At 52.2% G+C, this 20886-nt stretch overlaps 1 long non-coding RNA gene and 1 pseudogene across 1 annotated transcript in view; one reads left to right on the forward strand and one right to left on the reverse strand.

Annotated features, from left to right (window-relative positions):
- Positions 1 to 20886, forward strand: part of LOC140425063 (uncharacterized) — a 37441-nt gene that overhangs the window by 2539 nt on the left and 14016 nt on the right. The window contains exon 2 of the long non-coding RNA XR_011947756.1: positions 3108 to 3249. This is a non-coding gene — a long non-coding RNA (uncharacterized lncRNA). The remainder of the gene's footprint in view (positions 1 to 3107; positions 3250 to 20886) is intronic.
- On the reverse strand, positions 20123 to 20842 carry LOC140425648 (mitochondrial import receptor subunit TOM20 homolog; annotated as a pseudogene).

The raw sequence follows: 20886 nt of genomic DNA on the forward strand, positions 1-20886 counted from the left end.
ATTGATATTGTTCGGAAGAAAGGAAACAAAGTTTGAGGGACCAAAAATGGGTGCAGATTGGAGGATGCTAAAAATCCCTGCTCGTGTTTCTGATTTAGTCAAACAAAGGAGGGTGGTGACTAATGATGTCCAGTTGAAGGCTTATACCCTGCCTCTCTTCATACAGCAGATAATTAACCCTTGCCTGTTAACAGCTGAAGTGTGTTTTTTTACAGGCATTAAGAATTTTAATTTTGAATTGACAGCTGAAGAGGTTTTCTTTTCACAGGAATTGCGAATTTTAATATTGACTTGTCCGAATGGATTTGTTATGTTTTACTTTTTAGGTAACTGCTAGTGGAACAAGATTTGCAGTAGCTTTGAGGATTTGAGAATTTCTAAGTGACTTTCAGTAGTGTAGCAATAGCCGACATGATTTAAAATCTAGTGGAGGGGTAAGCAACCCTTGTGAAACTGCTACAAGATTTAGCAAAGGAGAGAAGGGCTAGCAAAGACAGAGTAGAGTGCGGGGAGGAGATGCAGGCTTTTCCAATCTACACAAGTAATGGTGAAGGGGCTGACCTGGGGTGGCCGGGCCTCAGTAAGCCATTCCACATCTTCTGCCAGGAGGGCTCGTGGAATATAGGCCAACGTAGTAGCCCAGAGGCCTGGGGATGAATTAAGACCAGTGGGATATTACTCTGCCCAAATGGATGAGGTAGCCACAGGCATGCACCAATGTGTGCGGGTTTTGGCTTGCGCTTCATGGGCAATAAATGCATCAGAACCCATCGCCCTGATGGGTAAGATAATCCTCTAAAGCCCTCATCCTATTGTTCAACTCTTAGAGGCTGGAAGACTGCAGGGTGTCTCGGGTAGTAGACGCTCAAAGTGGGAAGCTAATATTTTACCTGGGGACAGACATGTGGAAATCTGTAAAGATATGAGGGAAAATCCCGTGATAGGGTTAACAATACAAGGAATGGAGCATGAATGTGCTGTGGAAGTAGAGGCTTGGCAGAAGAGCCACTGGTGGGAGAGGGAGTGAGCAACTTATATGTGGATGGAGCTAGGAAGTATATAGGAGGGGAGCCCCATACGGCATGGGCTGTAGTGAATACTGAAGGTGAGTTGATTGCAGGAGAACAGATCCCCGGGAACCACTCAGCATGAATAGCTGGATTAATAACTCTAACGAAGGCCCTGGAATGGGGCAAGGGAAAGATAATCAATGTGTACACTGACAGTCAGGACGCTTCTGGCGTAGTTCATGCCTATATGACAGCTTGGAGTAGGCGAGGGTTTGTGACTTCCAGTGGAGGACACATACAGCATGAGAATTTAATCAGGGACTTGATCCTGGCTGCCCGACAATCCTTAGAAGTAGCCGTGATTAAGGTCTAGACCCTTCGGAGAAATGAGAATTATGCGCAGCAAGGTAACAGTTTGATCCGATCAGGCTGCGAGAGACCTATTAGAGCAGGAACGGGTGGGGATGTAGACTCCAGGAATAGCAGCTGTGAAGGACACAGGCAATGCTGATATTGATGTAATGATGTGGAGACGCCGGCGTTGGACTGGGGTGAGCACAGTAAGAAGTCTTACAACACCAGGTTAAAGTCCAACAAGTTTGTTTCGATGTCACTAGCTTTCAGAGCGCTGCTCCTTCCTCAGGAGAATGAAGAGGTATGCTCCAGAAACATATATATAGACATATTCAAATATTGACAGATATTGATGTAGGACAGGGGCAAGAACAAGCACTAGTGGAGGAAAAAGGGGGGGGGGGGGGGGGGGGGAGAGAAATAACGGGAGACGGATAGGCCATGATGGAATATGGAGGAGAGAGGGAAAGATAATAGCCCCCGAGGCCGTGCAACAATCCCTGTTAGACATATACCATGGACAAGCGCACACAGGGAGAGACAATATGATCAAACTATTAAAGGAATGTTGGTGGTGGAAGGGAATGGACAGGGATGTGGCCAAATTCTGCCAGCGATACATACAGTGCACCCCGGTGGAACCAGGCCGTCCCTGCAAGATAAATGGGAAGTCAGCCCCCAGCCCAAGGGACCATGGGGAAAACTTGCAACTAGATTTTACTGGGCCTTTGCCTCAGGTACAGGGTAGAACATACTGTTTGGTGATTATAGATCAATTCACCCGGTGGGTGGAAGCATTCCCATGTAAGGATGCCACTGCTAGTACCGTGGCTTTGATGTTGGCTACTGAAATAATACCAAGGCGGGGGGTGCCACTTCAACTGGATTCTGACCAAGGGGCCCATTTCACAAGGAAAGTCATGAGGGAGGCTTGTGAGGATTTTGGCATCCAGCAAAGATTCCACATCCCACACCATCCTCCAAGCTTGGGAATGGTAGAGCGGATGAACCAATCCTTGAAAATAGCCCAGCCAAAGCTATATTGCAGGAAGGGAATAATTGGGTACGGGCCCTGCATGCAAAATTGTTGCGACAAAGAGCCACCCCCACCCGGGGAACGGGTCTGACCCCTTTTGAGTTAATGACAGGAAGAGCAATGTGCCTCCCAGAGGAGGTGATAACTGGAGGAGCGGAACTTGAGATAAGCAAAGGCACTGTACTCCAATGCATGCAAGATCTGGTGAACTGCCTGCATGCTCTTAAGACTCAGGTAATTGCACAGCAACAACATTGAGATTGGACCAAACTGACTGGAAAAGATACCCCAAAACTACTGACACCAGGGGATAGGGTCATGGTCAAACTCATGACAGGTAAAAAGGGACCAGGGGTTTGATGGGAGGGACCCTATGCAGTAATAATCGCTGGACAAATATGTGCCTTAATAGACGTGAAACCCGATCCGCGGTGGTGGCACTGGAAGCAATTGAAATCATACCCTCATGAGACATCCCATAGTCACAAGGATTGAGAGAACCCTCCGGTGGGTCGGCGGATCCAGGGAGCGGGGGATAGCCATGGCATTGCCAGCTGCAGCACTTGTAATGGGACTCTGTAATAATACCAGAGTGGCTCAGGATATGGGACTAAGGCACGGAGAGGATGTATACGAGGAAGGAGTAGCGATGATGCGAATGATATAATACTAATTGAGTGCCGGAAGGTGTTTGTTTATTCCTACAGGATTCTATTGCTAGCACACCTCTGCATCTCATCTCATCTCTGGTTGCAATCATCAACATCGACCACCTCACCAGGGACGCGGAAGGAGCCGGACATTGCTGAAGTCAAGTCCCATGATCGCATGTATACTAATGTCACACGGGTGCGTCGGGATGCTGTTAATGTTATGAGAGATGCAAAGGGGAGGAATGGTGTAGGTTTTTATTCTGATGACACTCAGGATGTATGCACAAACGGGACTCTATATGTCCCTGAGGGGCGGCTTATACGAATTACGTGCAATTCCGAACTACCTGGGCCCTATATCAGTTGGGAACTTTTATGGGTCAGGGTTTAGAGAATCCCAAAGTGTATCATGGAGTTCAACCCACAACTTTTAATAGATTGTGGTATGGGGAGCACACGGCTCACTCTACAGGTGTGGTATAGCAGAAAATGGACCAGTGGTTTTTAAAACAAAACAATGTTTATTCTATGAACTCAAGTTAACCTTTCTAATACAAACCGTGAACATCTTAACAACCATTAATTCAAATACACCCCCCAAAGAATAAAACACTAAGTAATCTGTATGCTGTTCTTTTTCACCCAAAAAACTTAACAAACCTCTAAACAGAAGCACATTAGGGTTTACATTCAATGCTGAGACCTTTTTACAATTCTGAGTTTGCCAAATGATCCATAGATAATCCTTGCGTGGCAGAGATCACAGCAGTGCAGCTCACTTTTAACTTCAGATTCAGTTGACTGAAAAACAAAGACACACCCAAGCTCTCTCTCAAAGTGAAACTAAAAAGCAGAAGTGGAGCTCAGCTCCACCCACACTCTGACATCACTCCAGTAACATGAGCAGCTCCATTTCTCAAAGGTACATTTCTGAAACACCCATTTCTTAAAGGGTACTCTCACATGTAGCACGGTAGCATTGTGGATAGCACAATTGCTTCACAGCTCCAGGGTCCCAGGTTCGATTCCGGCTTAGGTCACTGTCTGTGTGGAGTCTCCACATCCTCCCCATGTGTGCGTGGGTTTTCTCCGGGTGCTCCGGTTTCCTCCCACAGTCCAAAGATGTGCAGGTTAGGTGGACTGGCCATGATAAATTGCCCTTAGTGTCCAAAATTGCCCTTAGTGTTGGGTGGGGTTACTGGGTTATGGGGATAGGGTGGAGATGTGGACTTGGGTAGGGTGCTCTTTCCAAGAACTGGTGCAGACTCGATGGGCCGAATGATCTCCTTCTGCACTGTAAATTCTATGATAATCTATGACGACAGGAACCCAGGATCACGGGATTTACAGGTGATACGGAAAGCTGGGACGCAGAACCTTTGCCCCCAGCAGGATGACATTGTTTTTAAAATGACCGATCAGGGAACGCTACATGCCATCGATGGCCCAAATCACCCTATTGTGAACTTGTAAGTTATGGGGGACCATCTGCTAATTCACTGAACAGATCCTGCCAGGCACCTAACCGTACTGACAATCGTGAGATGATTTGTGATAGATTAACAGCTTTGTATCGGGGAAGTGAGGAAGGCAGCCAATCAGCGCAGGGGTCCGAGAATCGGGTGGGATATTGTAGGTAGCAATGACTCCACGGGGTACGGGTGGGGACCAGGTCGAAGCCTACCACCACCACTGTAACACTGGTGAGCTCTGGCTCGATTACAACCACGAATCCAAGGACAACTCCCAAGCCCGAATGTGATGAGCATATCACTAGCCACACTGTGGGACACGGGTTAGTTTTGACCCTCACTGATGAATCAGTGACGATGATGAATCAGTGATGATAGTATCAGGATATGGACATGTAAGAGTTATGATTAATGTCGCCAATTTACACTTACCGGTCTATTGCTGTGGACTAGGATTGTTTGTAGCCTTAGGAGAGGGGGATTTTGGATGGGAGTTGCTGGAAGATACGTAAGCGACAACAGAGACACATAGTGGAACGGAATGCCCTTGACATTGTGGAGATAAATGAAGGGATTGAGGTTATGAAAGGGCAATTGAGAGCTGCGGTTCAGGATATATACCAGGATGCCGAAACGGCTACAGCCCTTAGCCAGCAAGTCAATCAGCTTGTGTGGAAGGCATATAAACAGTTGTAGCCATATCAGACAACAATTAATGAGTTAAGTCGTATAACAACTATGCCAAGCGAGGCATTGTGTGTGAATTGCCTGGGCATAATGTTGTTCCAACAAATGTATCTGAGTCTATTACCATTGGCCGACATGAACTGACTCCATACAGGGATGTGTCCATCGTGGACGCGGATGACCTCGAGCGAACTGACGATGATCAGCGGATTCACCAATATGGCCAGAAGGGACTACCACGCATTCCGCACTTGCGGGCCAATTGGGAAGGAATTTGGGAGGCGGCAATGCCAATTAACCACCTCTGGAACAAGGAGCGGGAGCTCATCCAGACTCATGCTGAGAAGGCTGCGGAACTGTTTCAATACACAGAACTTTTTCTCTACAACATGGAATTGCGGACTGAGTGCCAAGATCCATCCATGGATACATATTATTTCGCACTTTGTTGTACTTTTGCGGCTGTTTATATTGTTTGTCTTGACTTCCGGGTGCGGCTATGCAGAGCTAGGTCGCATATTAGGCAGCTCCCGCTTGGAACGGACTTTTGGGCTCTTTTACAGGGCCCCCACGGCATTTGTTTGACATTTCCCGGTGTGGGAAGAAGACTGCAGCATTCCCCTGATGGTGTCCCCCAGAAATGTTGTGTCTTTTGGCTGCCAGACTCGGCAGAAACAGTGAAGGATTTGGCTTGATCTGCAGCAATAGACAGAGGCCTCTTCCAGCATACAGGCGGGGGAAGGGCAAGCTTAAAGCTGCAATCTGACTTGACTCTATCAAAGGTGAATTCTAGCAGCAGAGGGAACAACTGTGAAAGGATCTACCAAGGCCATTGAAGAAGCAGGGACGAGGCTTCTGGTGGCGACCATGGAGGAGTAGGTCGCGCATTCGGCAGCTCCCGTCTGGAACCGACTCTCAGACCTTTTTCAGGAGTTTCCATAGACTTTTTGGGGCAGACTGGTGAAGCAAACACTGCCAACTTCTATGAAACGGACCAGACGTGTAACGGCCAAAGGAGCGGCACTGGAGCAACGGGAGAAGCGAGGGAAAGAAAACAAAATGGCGGTGGCCAGGGATAAAGGGGAGCTGCAGGAGTTCATCAAGCGCTGCTTCGAGGAGCAGCGTGAGGAGATGCGCAAAGAGATGTTGGCGCCTATGCTTTCGGCAATTGAAGGACTTGGGATCACGCAGAAGGCCCACGAAGCTAAGATCCAGGAGGTACAGAAAAGAGTCAGTCAGAACGAGGATGAGCTCGTGGGCCTGGCGGTGAGAGTGGAGCAGAACGAGGCGCTACACAAGAGGTGGGCGGGTAGACTCGAAGACCTGGAGAACAGGTCGAGGAGAAAGAATCTGCAAATCCTGGGTCTCCCTGAGGGAGTGGAGGGGGCTGATGCCGGGGCATACGCGAGCACGATGCTGGAGACGATGATGGGCACAAAGGCCCCTTCGAGACCGCTGGAGTTGGACGGGGCACATCGGGTGCTGGCGAAGAAGCCCCAGGCAAATGAGCCGCCAAGGGCGATGGTGGTGAGGTTCCACCGGTTCACGGACAGAGAGTGGGTCCTGAGATGGGCCAAGAAGGAGCCGAGCAGTAAGTGGGACAATGCAGAGATCCGAATATACCGGGACTGGAGCACGGAGGTTGCAAAGCGAAGAGCGGGTTTCAACCGGGTCGAAGCGGAGTTGTACCGGAAAGAAGTGAAATTCGGAATGCTGCAGCCAGCGCGACTGTGGGTCACATACAAGGGCCAACACTATTACTTTGAAACGCCTGAGGAGGCGTGGACCTTTGTACAAGCCAAAAAGTTGGACTCTAACTGAGGGTTTGTGAGGGTGGGGGGGATGTTTTGGGGTTTGATGTGTGATGGTTGTTGTATATAGGGGGTCAATTACGCGCAGGAAATGTAACATGGGCTGGGGGAGAGAGACAAGGCCGCGACAGGAGCTGCGCCAGAGGGGGCGGAGCGGGCTTTGGAAAGCACGGGGTTTTTTCCCGCGCGCGGGAAGGGGAACGAAGGAATGCATATGGATTGGGAGACTCCCACGCGGGGAGGTCAATGGGACGGCGGGGGAAGCCGGGGTCAGCAGGCGTCAGCTGACTTACGGGAGTGACATGGGGGGAGCAAAAAAGCTAGACAGGGGTCTAGCGGGGGAGGGGAGGGGGGGAAGGGGGGGGAAAAGGGTTGCTGCTGCACTGGCCGAAAGGGAATGGGACACAGAAGAGGTGGTCGGGACGGGGGTCCCCCCTCTGGGGGACTGGAGGGTGAGGGAGGCGTGGACACGGGACTGGCCCAGAAAAGGAGATGGCTAGTCGGCGGGGCGTGGGGGGGGTGAGAGCCCCGCCAATCCGGCTGATAACGTGGAATGTGAGGGGCCTGAATGTGCCGGTGAAGAGGGCTCGAGTGTTCGCGCACTTAAAGGGACTGAAGGCGGACGTGGCCATGCTCCAAGAGACACATCTGAAGGTGGCGGACAAGGTCAGGTTAAGAAAGGGATGGGTAGGACAGGTATTCCACTCGGGACTGGACGCGAAGAATAGAGGGGTGGCAATATTGGTGGGAAAGCGGGTGTCATTTGAGGCCAAGACTATTGTAGCGGACAATGGAGGGCGATATGTAATGGTGAGCGGTAGGCTGCAAGGGACGTGGGTGGTGTTGGTAAACGTATACGCCCCGAACTGGGATGATGCAGGATTCATGAAGCGCATGTTGGGGCGCATTCCGGACCTGGAGATAGGAGGCCTGATAATGGGAGGGGACTTCAATACAGTGTTGGATCCAGCACTGGACCGCTCCAAATCAAGGACTGGAAAGAGGCCGGCGGCGGCCAAGGTACTTAGGGGGTTTATGGATCAGATGGGGGGAGTGGACCCATGGCGGTTTGCAAGGCCGCAGGCCAGGGAATTTTCTTTCTTCTCCCATGTACACAAAGCCTACTCCCGGATAGATTTCTTTGTTCTGGGTAGGGCGCTCATCCCGAGGGTGGAGGGGACGGAGTATTCGGCTATAGCCGTTTCGGACCATGCCCCGCACTGGGTGGAACTGGAGCTGGGAGAGGAGAGGGACCAACGCCCGTTGTGGCGGCTGGATGTGGGACTGCTGGCGGACGAGGTGGTGTGTGGTAAGGTGAGGGGGTGAATCAAAAGGTACTTGGAGGCCAACGACAACGGGGAGGTGCGGGCGGGGGTGGTATGGGAGGCGTTGAAGGCGGTGATCAGGGGAGAGCTAATTTCCATTAGGGCTCATAGGGAGAAGACAGAGGGTTTGGAAAGGGAGAGGTTAGTGGGGGAGATTTTGAGAGTGGACAGGAGATACGCAGAGGCCCCGGAGGAAAGATTACTTGGGGAAAGACGACGGCTACAGACGGAGTTTGACCTGTTGACCACAGGGAAGGCGGAGGCACAGTGGAGGAAAGCGCAGGGCGTGACCTACGAGTATGGGGAAAAGGCTAGTCGGATGCTGGCACACCAGCTCCGTAAGAGGATGGCAGCGAGGGAAATAGGGGGAGTCAAAGATGGAAGGGGAGCCACGGTTTGGAGTGCGACAAAAATAAACGAGGTATTCAAGGCCTTTTATGAAGAGCCGTATGTGGTGGTATGTATTCGGGGTCATGTGGGACTGTGAAGCCGAGATGCTATTGGCTGACAGATCCCGGGTCCTGGTTGGCTGCCGACTCCTGGCTCCGCCCTGAAGGCGGAGTATAAGAACCCGAGCTTCTCCCCGCAGCTTCATTCTGTTGCTGAGCTGCTGGGGACAAGCATCGCTTAATAAAGCCAGGATTGACTTCATCACTTCTCGTCTCTCGTATGTCATTGTGCGCGACAATTTATTAAGCGAGCTTGAAAGACTATGGAGCTCCGAATCGCCCCAGAATGCCTGCGGATCAGCCCCCACGCAGCGAACTCGGCAGCAGTATTCAAACACTGGCAAGCATGCTTTGAAGGCTACCTCCGAACGGCCCCTGGCCGGATTACAGAAGACCAGAAAATGCAGGTCCTGCATTCGAGGGTATGCCCGGAAATTTACCCTCTCATAGAAGACGCAGAGGATTTCCCAACGGCGCTCGCATTGCTGAAGAGCATCTACGTTCGGCCCGTTAACCAGGTCTACGCGCGCCACCAACTTGCGACGAGACGGCAAAGTCCCGGAGAATCGCTAGAGGAATTCTACGCCGCGCTGCTAATTTTGGGACGGGGCTGCAGCTGCCCGCCGGTGAACGCGATCGAACACACGGACCTGCTAATTCGCGACGCATTTGTGGCAGGTATGAACTCTCCCCAAATCCGCCAAAGACTTTCAGAAAGAGAGTCGCTAGGACTCTCAGAGGCACGGGCCCTTGCAGCTTCCCTAGATGTGGCCTTGCAAAACGCCCGCGCCTACGGCCCCGACCGCGCAGCAGCCCCTTGGGCTCCGTGGACCCCCGTCGCGACAAACTCCCCCCCCCCCTCGCAAGCTTGCACGGTTAAAGCGCCATACCATCCCGGGGGGGCCCGGTGCTATTTCTGCGGACAAGCGAAACACCCCCGGCAGCGCTGCCCGGCCCGCGCAGCTATTTGTAAAAGCTGCGGCAAGAAGGGCCATTACGCGGCAGTGTGCCGGTCCCGGGGGGTCGCCGCAATCCCCGGAGAAGAACGAGCCCAGCACATCCCAAACGCTCCACAACCCCCCCCCCCAGCGCCCCATGTGCAACCCGCGGGCGCTGCCATTTCGGGTCCCGGCACCACGAGGGGAGGATGGGCGCCGCCATCTTGTGACCCCCCCAGCCACGTGCAATTCATGGGGGTGGCCATTTTGTCCACCCCCGACCACGTGCAATCCATGGGGGCGGCCATTTTGTCCACCCCCGGCCGCGTGTGATTCATCGACACCACCATCTTGGTTGACAACAAAGGACCCCAGCATCGACGGCTCCACGGGGTCCGATGAAGACGCCGCAACACTACTACCACGACTGGCTTTGGTGACACTGGATCAATCGCGGCCCCGGATGCTCCAGACGACGACAACAACGGTGCTGGTCAACGGATACGAGACGCCATGCCTGATCGACTCCGGGAGCACTGAAAGTTTTATTCACCCAGACACGGTAAGACGCTGTTTTCTGACCATCCATCCAAGCACGCAAAAGATTTCCCTAGCTGCAGGATCCCACTCCATAGAGATCAAAGGGTTCTGCATCGCGAACCTAACGGTGCAAGGGAGGGAGTTTAAGAACTACAGGCTCTATGTCCTTCCCCAACTCTGCGCGCCCACATTACTGGGATTAGATTTCCAGTGTAACCTGCAGAGCCTACCATTCCAATTCGGCGGCCCAATACCTCCACTCACTATCTGCGGCCTCGCAACTCTCAAGGTTGAACCGCCGCCCTTGTTTGCAAACCTCACCCCGGATTGCAAACCCGTCGCCACTAGGAGCAGAGGGTACAGAGCCCAGGACCGGATATTTATTCGGTCTGAAGTCCAGCGGTTGCTGAAGGAAGGCATAATCCAGGCCAGCAATAGTCCCCGGAGAGCCCAGGTGGTAGGAGTAAAGACCGGGGAGAAGCAAAGGATGGTCATAGACTATAGTCAGACCATCAACAGGTACACGCAGCTAGATGCGTACCCTCTCCCCCGCATATCCGACATGGTCAATCGGATTGCCCAGTATAAGGTCTTCTCCACCGTGGACCTCAAGTCCGCCTACCACCAGCTCCCCATCCGCCCAGGTGACCGCAAGTACACCGCCTTCGAGGCAGACGGGCGTCTATACCACTTCCTAAGGGTCCCATTTGGTGTCACAAACGGGGTCTCGGCCTTCCAACGGGAGATGGACCGAATGGTTGACCAGCACGGGTTGCAGGCCACTTTCCCGTATCTCGACAACGTAACCATCTGCGGCCACGATCAGCAGGACCACGACGCCAACCTCCAAAAGTTCCTCCAGACCGCTAACGCCCTGAACCTCACATATAACAAGGAAAAGTGCGTTTTTAGCACAAACCGGTTGGCAATCCTGGGATACGTAGTGCGCAATGGGATAATAGGCCCCGACCCCGAACGCATGCGCCCCCTTATGGAATTCCCCCTCCCCCACTGCTCCAAAGCCCTGAAACGTTGCCTGGGTTTCTTTTCATATTACGCCCAGTTGTTCCCCCAGTATGCAGACAAGGCCCACCCGCTAATACAGTCCACTACCTTCCCCCTGTCGACAGAGGCTCGCCAGGCCTTCAGCCGCATCAAAGCGGATATCGCAAAGGCCACGATGCGCGCCATCGACGAGTCCCTCCCCTTCCAGGTCGAGAGCGACGCATCCGACGTACCTCTGGCGGCCACCCTTAACCAAGCGGGCAGACCCGTGGCCTTTTTCTCCCGGACCCTCCACGCCTCAGAAATCCGCCACTCCTCATTGGAAAAGGAAGCCCAAGCCATAGTGGAAGCTGTGCGACATTGGAGGCATTACCTGGCCAGCAGGAGATTCACTCTCCTCACCGACCAACGGTCGGTAGCCTTCATGTTCGATAATGCACAGCGGGGCAAAATTAAAAATGACAAGATCTTAAGGTGGAGGATCGAGCTCTCCACCTTCAACTATGAGATCTTGTATCGTCCCAGAAAGCTGAACGAGCCGTCCGATGCCCTATCCCGCGGCACATGCGCCAACGCACAAATAGACCGCCTCCAAGCCCTCCACGAGGACCTCTGCCACCCGGGGGTCACTCGATTCTACCATTTCGTAAAGTCCCGCAACCTCCCCTACTCTGTGGAGGAGGTCCGTACAGTCACCAGGAACTGCCACATCTGCGCAGAGTGCAAACCGCACTTTTTCAGGCCGGATAGAGCGCACCTGATCAAGGCTTCCCGCCCCTTTGAACACGTCAGTTTGGATTTCAAAGGGCCCCTCCCCTCCACCGACCGCAACGCATACTTCCTGAACGTGGTGGACGAGTACTCTTGTTTCCCCTTCGCCATCCCCTGCCCCGACATGACAGCGGTCCCACAGTCATTAAAGCCCTTGGCACCATATTCACACTGTTCGGTTGCCCCGCGTATATCCATAGCGACAGGGGGTCCCCCTTCATGAGTGACGAGCTGCGCCAGTTCCTGCTCAGCAAGGGCATAGCCTCGAGCAGGACGACCAGCTACAACCCCCGGGGGAACGGGCAAGTAGAGAGGGAGAACGGCACGGTCTGGAAGACCGTCCTACTGGCCCTACGGTCCAGGGGTCTCCCAGTTTCCCGGTGGCAGGAGGTCCTCCCGGACGCTCTCCACTCCATCCGGTCGCTGCTGTGTACCACCACTAACCAAACGCCTCATGAGCGCCTCCTTGTCTTCCCCAGGAAGTCCTCCTCCGGAATGTCGCTGCCGACCTGGCTGGCGGCCCCAGGACCCATCTTGCTCCGGAAACATGTGCGGGCGCACAAATCGGACCCGTTGGTCGAGAGGGTTCACCTTCTCCACGCGAACCCGCAGTACGCCTACGTGGCGTACCCCGACGGCCGACAGGACACGGTCTCCCTGTGGGACCTTGCGCCCGCCGGCAACACACACACACCCCCGACACCGATCATCCCCTCCCTGCCACCGGTGCACCCCGCGACCGCCCCCTTCCCGGGGGAATCGGTCCTCCTCCCGTGCCCGCCCAGGAGTAAAACAGGAACAAACACCGAAACGCTCCCGGAGACGACAACGCCTGAGCAAGCACCTGCACCACCACCGGGGTTGAGGCGATCGACGAGGAAGACCAGACCGCCCGCTCGACTCGTGGAATCCGCGTGACACCAAGAATGTTGTAAAAAAAATTAAAAAAAAATTTTTTTTGCTAATGTTGTAAATAGTTCTCACGAACTTGTACATAGCCCAGTGTAGGGCTAAAACTGCAGTAACACGGTCCAAAATTTTCCTTCCAGGGCCAGCCTTGTAAACCCCTACCACCATGCGAACCACCACCCCGTCGGGTTCCTTTTTAACAAGGGGTGAATGTGGTGGTATGTATTAGGGGTCATGTGGGACTGTGAAGCCGAGATGCTATTGGCTGACAGATCCCGGGTCCTGGTTGGCTGCCGACTCATGGCTCCGCCCTGAAGGCGGAGTATAAGAACCCGAGCTTCTCCCCGCAGCTTTATTCTGTTGCTGAGCTGCTGGGGACAAGCATCGCTTAATAAAGCCTGGATCGACTTCATCACTTCTCGTCTCTCGTAAGTCATTGTGCGCTACACTGTACAGATCCCAGCCCCCAGCGGGGGAAGAATGGTGAGACGATTCCTAGATCAGCTGAGATTCCCGAGGGTGGAGGAGCAAGAGGTGGCTGGTTTGGGGACACCAATTGGGTTGGAGGAGCTGAGCAAGGGTTTGGGGAGCATGCAGGCGGGGAAGGCCCCGGGACCGGACGGATTCCCGGTGGAGTTCTACAGGAAGTACGCAGATCTGTTGGCCCCGCTACTGGTGAGGACCTTTAATGAGGCAAGATAGGAGGGGACCCTGCCCCCGACAATGTCGGAAGCGACAATTTCTTTGATCCTAAAGCGGGGCAAGGACCCACTGCAATGTGGATCGTACAGGCCGATCTTGCTCCTTTCTGTGGATGCAAAGTTGCTGGCAAAAGTGCTGGCCACGAGGATCAAGGACTGTGTCCCGGGGGTAATCCACGAGGACCAGACGGGATTTGTAAAGGGCAGGCAACTAAACACCAATGTGCGGCGGCTCTTAAACGTGATAATGATGCCATCGGAGGAGGGAGAGGCGGAGATAGTGGCAGCTATGGACGCGGAGAAGGCCTTTGTCCGAGTAGAGTGGGAGTACCTCTGGGAGGTGCTGCGTAGGTTTGGGTTCGGGGTAGGGTTTATCAATTGGGTTAAGCTCCTTTACAGAGCCCCAATGGCGAGTGTAGTGACGAACCGGCGGAGGTCGGAGTACTTTCGACTGTACCGAGGGACGAGGCAGGGGTGCCCCCTGTCCCCCCCGTTGTTCGCATTGGCGATCGAAACATTGGCCATGTCATTGAGGGAGTCTAATAAATGGAGGGGGGTGGTCCGAGGGGGAGAAGAGCATCGGGTGTCGCTATATGCGGATGACCTGTTGCTGTCCGTGGCAGATCCAATGGAGGGGATGGTGGAGGTCATGCAGACTCTAAGGGAGGTTGGGGAGTTTTCGGGCTATAAGCTCAATGTAGGGAAGAGTGAGCTCTTTGTATTACTGGCAGGGGACCAAGAAAGAGGGATAGGGGACCTACCGCTGAGGAGGGCGGAGGGGAGCTTTCGGTATCTGGGGATCCAGATAGCCAGGAGTTGGGGGACCCTACATGAACTGAATCTGACGAGGTTGGTGGAGCAAATGGAGGAGGATTTCAAAAGATGGGACATGTTACCGCTCTCGCTGGCGGGTAGAGTGCAGTCGGTCAAAATGGTGGACCTTCCGAGGTTTCTGTTTGTGTTTCAGTGCCTTCCCATCGTGATCACTAAGGCCTTTTTTAAGAGAGTAGGCAGGAGTATTATGGGGTTTGTGTGGGTGAATAAGACCCCGAGAGTAAGGAGAGGGTTCCTGGAACGAGGAGGGTTGGCGCTGCCAAACCTGGGGAGCTACTACTGGGCAGCAAATGTGGCGATGATCCGCAAGTGGGTTATGGAGGGAGAGGGGGCGGCATGGAAGAGGATGGAGATGGCATCCTGTAAAGGAACGAGCCTGGGGGCGTTGGTGACGGCACCGCTGCCGCTCTCGCCGACAAAGTATACCACGAGCCCGGTGGTGGCGGCAACGCTAAGGATCTGGGGCCAGTGGAGACGGCACCGGGGTGCAATGGGAGCATCGGTCTGGTCCCCGATCAGGGGTAACCACCGGTTTGTCCCGGGGAAGATGGACGGGGGGTTCCAGAGCTGGCATCGGGCGGGGATTGGAAGAATGGGGGACCTGTTCATCGACGGGACGTTTGCGAGCCTAGGGGCACTGGAGGAGAAGTTCGAGTTACCCCCGGGAAATGCCTTTAGATATATGCAGGTGAGGGCTTTTGTGAGGCGACAGGTGAGGGAATTCCCGTTGCTCCCGGCACAAGAAGTTCAAGATAGGGTGATCTCGGGTGTATGGGTCGGGGAGAGCAAGGTGTTGGAAATACACCAGGAGTTGAAAGAAGAGGGGGAAGCGCTGGTAGAAGAGTTGAAGGGTAAATGGGAGGAGGAGCTGGGGGAGGAGATCGAGGAAGGTCTGTGGGCTGATGCCCTAGGTAGGGTTAATTCCTCCTCCTCATGTGCCAGGCTCAGCCTGATACAATTTAAGGTGGTCCACAGAGCGCACTTGACGGGGGCAAGGTTGAGTAGGTTCTTTGGGGTAGAGGACAGATGTGGAAGGTGCTCAGGGAGCCCGGCGAACCATGTCTATATGTTTTGGTCATGCCCGGACTGGAGGGGTTCCGGAGAGGAGTGGCGGGATCAATATCTCAGGTGGTGAAAGTCCGGGTCAAGCCAAGCTGGGGGCTAGCAATATTTGGAGTAGTGGACGAACCGGGAGTGCAGGAGGCGAAAGAGGCCGGCATTCTGGCCTTTGCGTCCCTAGTAGCCCGGCGAAGGATCTTGCTAATGTGGAAGGAGGCGAAGCCCCCCAGCCTGGAGGCCTGGATAAATGATATGGCTGGGTCATAAAGTTGGAGAGGATTAAGTTCGCCTTGAGAGGGTCTGCGCAGGGGTTCTACAGGCCGTGGCAACCGTTCCTAGACTATCTCGCGGAGCGTTCGAGGAAGGTCGGTCAGCAGCAGCAGCAACCTTGGGGGGGGTGAGGGTTGGAGGGGACGTCCTGGGAGGGGGGTGGGAGGGGGGGGGGCGGGGAAGGGGGACTGCCTGGGAGGGTGGATGAGCAAGAGATAACATGAAGGGTTGGGGAAACTAACACGTACGGGTGAGGGCCAGTGTACAAAGCTGTGTAAATATATCATTTTGCCATGTATATATCTTGCTCTGCGCGATTTCTCGTTTTTTTTTTGTTACGGGAGAGGGTGGGGGTGGGTTATTGTTTGTAAGGGAGAAAAATTGTGTTAAAAAACTTTAATACATATATATATTTTTTTAATATATTGTTTGTCTTTTGTATTATGCTCTGTTGCCTCAGATGCGGCATAGGAAATGGCAGACAGACTGTTACAGCTCTTACCTGTTGAATATTCCACACATCAGCCGGCCTCCAGTAAATTCAGTATGTCTCTTTAATGGCCTATTCTTGGGCTAGCCAAGGGCCAAAAGGGGGGATTGAAGTGGGGGGAGGGGGGGGGGGCGGATTCAGCGATGATACCTCTTAAAACTGAATCGTTAGCATGAGTAGTTTTACATAAGTTGTTTTATTAAGGATTGAGATGAATTATCGGACTGAGTAATCATTATTAACCAGTAAACATGTATTTTTAGGACATAGCAGTAACAAGTACTCAAATGGGATTTAGGATAGCTCACTTGACCAAAAGGACATTACTTCTGACATCCTGGGCGCGATTCTCTGAAATGGAGACAGAGTGTTCGCGCCATCGTGAACGCCGTCGAGGTTCACAACGACGCGAAACGGCCCCTATCCCGACCGATTCAGGGCCCGAAAATGGGCTAGGAGCGGTGCCGCGTCATTTACGCGCGCCAGGCCTTGGCGCCACGTAAAGGCGGCGCCGCATACATGACACGGCCGGTGCCGCATAACTGGCGTCACCCGCGCATGCGTGTGGTTGCCGTCTTCCCCAAGTCCGCCCCGCAACAAGATGTCCGACGGATCTTGCGAGGCTGCGGAAGAAAGGAGGTCCTCCTTCAGAGAGGCCGGCCAGACCCCATTTGAGGCCCCCCCCCCCCCGGTGCAGGATCCCCCCTCTCCCCCCCCACATGCCGCCCCCCCAGCGTTCCCGCACTGTTCCCGCCGGCAGCGACCAGGTGTGGACGGCGCCGGGGGGAACCCGCCATTTTGGGCAGGCCGCTCAGCCCATCCGGCACTGAGAATCGCGGGGGTACCGGTGAATCGCCATTTTGGCTGTCTCGGGCGATTCACTGGACCGCGCCGCGCAAAACGCGATTGTGCCAATCTGGCCGCTTCCGGGAATCGCGGGAGGGCGTCGGACCGGCGTCGCGGGAAACTTTGGCGACCCAGGCGATTCTCTGAAATGGCGCGGGAGCAGAGAATCGCGCCCCTTGTCTTTCTGTTGTTCTGTTTCTCACAGTCAGCAAGCTGCTGGGATTGTACACAGCTGTCAGGATGCTGATCAATCATGCGCTGCTTGCGACCCTATTGGGTGAAGTTTAAACACTGCTTGCAATTCTATTGGATAAGTTTAAAGAAGCAGCTTCAGGGATTGGATCGCGTTCAACAGGGGTGGGCTATTGATTTTTGAACGTTGTATAATTACTGTGTTCGGCTCTTTGTTCGGTCGAACAGGTCTTGGCTGATATCCAGTCTGGTCTCCGTGTACACGTAACAAGCTTGATTAAATAGCCATCTTGTCCAGGTTGTGGTGTTTTTGTTTCTCTCTGTACTGAGCTGAGCCACAGGGAATAACCCCACGTGTAACAACTCAATACACAGGTCTTGAAACCGCTCCTACAGTTCTGATGAGACAAAAGGTACTCATTGGCTTAGATGCCTGTTTAGAAGAGGCAATTTGTAGAAATAGTGTATACACAATGCTTGTTAATACCAGAAGACACAAAATGGCTGTTAGCTATTTTGTGATATTAAAGACACAAAATGGATGAACAAGCCACATTCCCTGTAAACTGTCTCATGAGAACCAACCATGGGTATATCTAGGGAGTATCCCAATAGCCGCTGATAACAACTTTACAGAACAAGAAATGCGATGTATCCTTGATAAAGCTCAAGGACGCCAGTTGCAGACAGGACATCATTATGTAGTTTTGAATGACTTCTATATGAAGTTAGGGGCGGGTAAGACAGCACCCACTTTAACCATATATGTGATAACTGGGATGCTAGCAAAATTGATTGACTGCATGTAATAAAGTGTGACGCAAATATAGTTGATTGATTGTATGTAAATGAGAATACAACTAATTCCGCCCCTTGAATCTATATATTAACCCATGTGAGCCTTAGCTCAAGTGAGAAAAGGTGCTGTCAAAGGCTGCGGAGTCTCAGGCCTTCTCTCCCAGAATTCTGACATAAACTGCTTTTTTTACTGAGACTCAGGCCTTCATGTGAATATTTTCACCTCTAACATTTGGCGTAGTCTGGCGGGATGTTGCTGAGCCAGACGCCGCTCGAGCCGGTGGACAAGGCGAGTAGTCAAGCCTTTGACCGCCAGAAATTAGAGTCACACGGCAAGACGGATGGCAAAGCAACATCCAACGAATCTGGTATCAAGGCCAAGTGAGTAAAAGACTCAGTTTAAAATTTATTTATTTTTGGTCTTGTTTTGTTGGTCCGCTATACCATTTTCTTTAGTACTAATTGGCTGCTCGAGGACCCATGCTGAGCCTGAATTAAGGGGTAAATTGAGCTCTCACGTGACGGCCAGAGTTAGTTGGGAATCCGAGACAAACAGACTGTTAAGTGAATAACGGGTCGCGGAATTTACCATGACACAGTGACAAGCCAGGACCGCCACCCACCGGGAGTGGACGATAGGTAAAGCCTCTGAGCATAGTCGCCTAGGCACACCGGATACGCGGGTGACAGTGACGACACGGTTAACACATTATGGAAAAGAAAAGAGAGGCACAAGGCCGCTTTTCTGGGGTCCCCAGGTACCAAGAGTCTGGCGTTCGGGTAAGAGCAAGATACTCTGGTACAAAAAAAAACCAATGATCAAAGATGGGTGGTATCCCGACACAGCCCCTGTGGAACAGAGAAAATGGTGAGATACACAGAAGCGAGATAAGACAAATAAAGCAGGAGTCATCTTACTTCACCAGTTAGAAGAAAAAAATGACAGAAATTAAACCTTCACACCATTTGAAAAACAGGCTAGTTTTAAGGAATTGAGCTCTCACTCTCCCACATTCACAACAAATCATTTTAAGCATAGCAGTAAAGCGAGAAAAGATAGCGGCAGTACAGATTGTGCAAACTGGTAAATAATCACAGGAAACTGCTACAATTATGGCTAAGGACTGTCCTGGAATGTCTCAAGTAGAGGGGAAAGAAACAGGCTCCCTGGGAATGGACATTTTAAATTAACTATAAGTTTAGACATGTCCAAAGGAAAAGAAAGAAAGAAAAATCAAATAAAGTAAAAATCCTAAAGATCAGAAAGGGGCTGTAACGCTCAATCAGCTTTTTGTTCAGAAATATCTGAGGATGACAAATCCCCCTCCCAAAACAAAAAAAAAAATGGGGAATAAAGTCAATACAAGATTAAGGTTAGAAACTTAACAATGGATTCTTGTCTAGAATAACTTCAGATTGTTTCAAGCTGTCCAGATAAACTCGGCAGTAATTCAATTAATTTGAATCAAAAAAACAATCAACCCAGTAATGTCTCTTTCAAACACTGGTTAAATAGCGAACATTGAAAATTGAATTCAGTTTAAAGAACAAGAAAGAACTTTGAGTCACATTTTTTTTTTTCATTTAATAGATTTATTAAAAATCTCTGAAGATTAACAGCATTCATTTCAATCAAGCAGCTGTGGATATGGGGTGGGAGGGCGTCAGAGAACTGCTTGGCAATAAGTTCCAATTCTGGCGTCAACTGTAATATATTCGGTGCCTGTACAGGGCTGGTTCTCTGACAGAGTTAAGCCAAGAAACGGATGGTATTCAGCAGCATAACTGCAACCCGGAACCCAGTGAATTAGTATTAAAGTGCAACCAACAGACTGGTGCAATAAGTAAAGTGACGCAATGAGAACCTATAGTGGAGAAGACGACAACACTCAGATTTATCCTTCCCGATTTCAATTCGGAGTCCACTTTAAGCCAAACATATACACAAAGAGAGGGTGTGGATGGCGGCACGGAGGTGTGACAGCTCCCGCTTCCAATTTTCACAGGAAACTCACTTCACTCCACATCATCTCCGACTAGAGTCTGCGCAGTCATAATCCTCTGGCTGATTGTTGGCAGTTTTGTCAGGGAGCATCTGGAAGACCGGTGGGGGCAGGTCTACTGCAGCACCTGTAGGAGCTGCTGAGGTTGGCCGCACACAGCGATAGCATTCGTCAGGTGCTCCACCCACTTCTCATAGTCACCTTGCGCCAACAACTCTTCGCCTAGTTGGATCTCTTCCAGGACAAAATTCCGCACAGCTTCTGCATCTTTCAAGTCTGGGAGCCGAGAGAGTCCAGCCCTTCCTCTGGCGAATCTCTGCTTCCTCCTTCTTTCCCTCAGCCGCTTCTTGAAGTCGGGATCGCTCCGCCGCTTGCGGTCGAAGTATATGTAATCACCGAGGAAAATCGCCCCGCACAGCCCGGCCGTGATGGTGCCGTCTTCCCCGCCATGATTCTCCGCAGGGAGCTGCTCTCACACGCACAGGGCCCGGGGAGGAAGCGAGAACTCAGCCGCAGGCCCCGCCGCCGCTCACCATGACCCTCAGCGCACTCTCCTCAACTTTGAGTAACATTAAAGGAAAGAATAAATAATGTTTGGGATCACGTAACAGACGTATATGGCATCATTCCAAGTTCTCCGCCTCCTTCAGTTCTGTACAAAAATTTACCCATTTCAGCAAGCAGGTCATCTGCACAAAAAGAATATACGTCTCTAAGAATAGCTAATGCCTAT

The sequence above is a fragment of the Scyliorhinus torazame genome, chromosome 6 (genome assembly GCF_047496885.1).
Source record: "Scyliorhinus torazame isolate Kashiwa2021f chromosome 6, sScyTor2.1, whole genome shotgun sequence".
In the NCBI taxonomy this organism is placed as follows: Eukaryota; Metazoa; Chordata; class Chondrichthyes; order Carcharhiniformes; family Scyliorhinidae; genus Scyliorhinus; species Scyliorhinus torazame.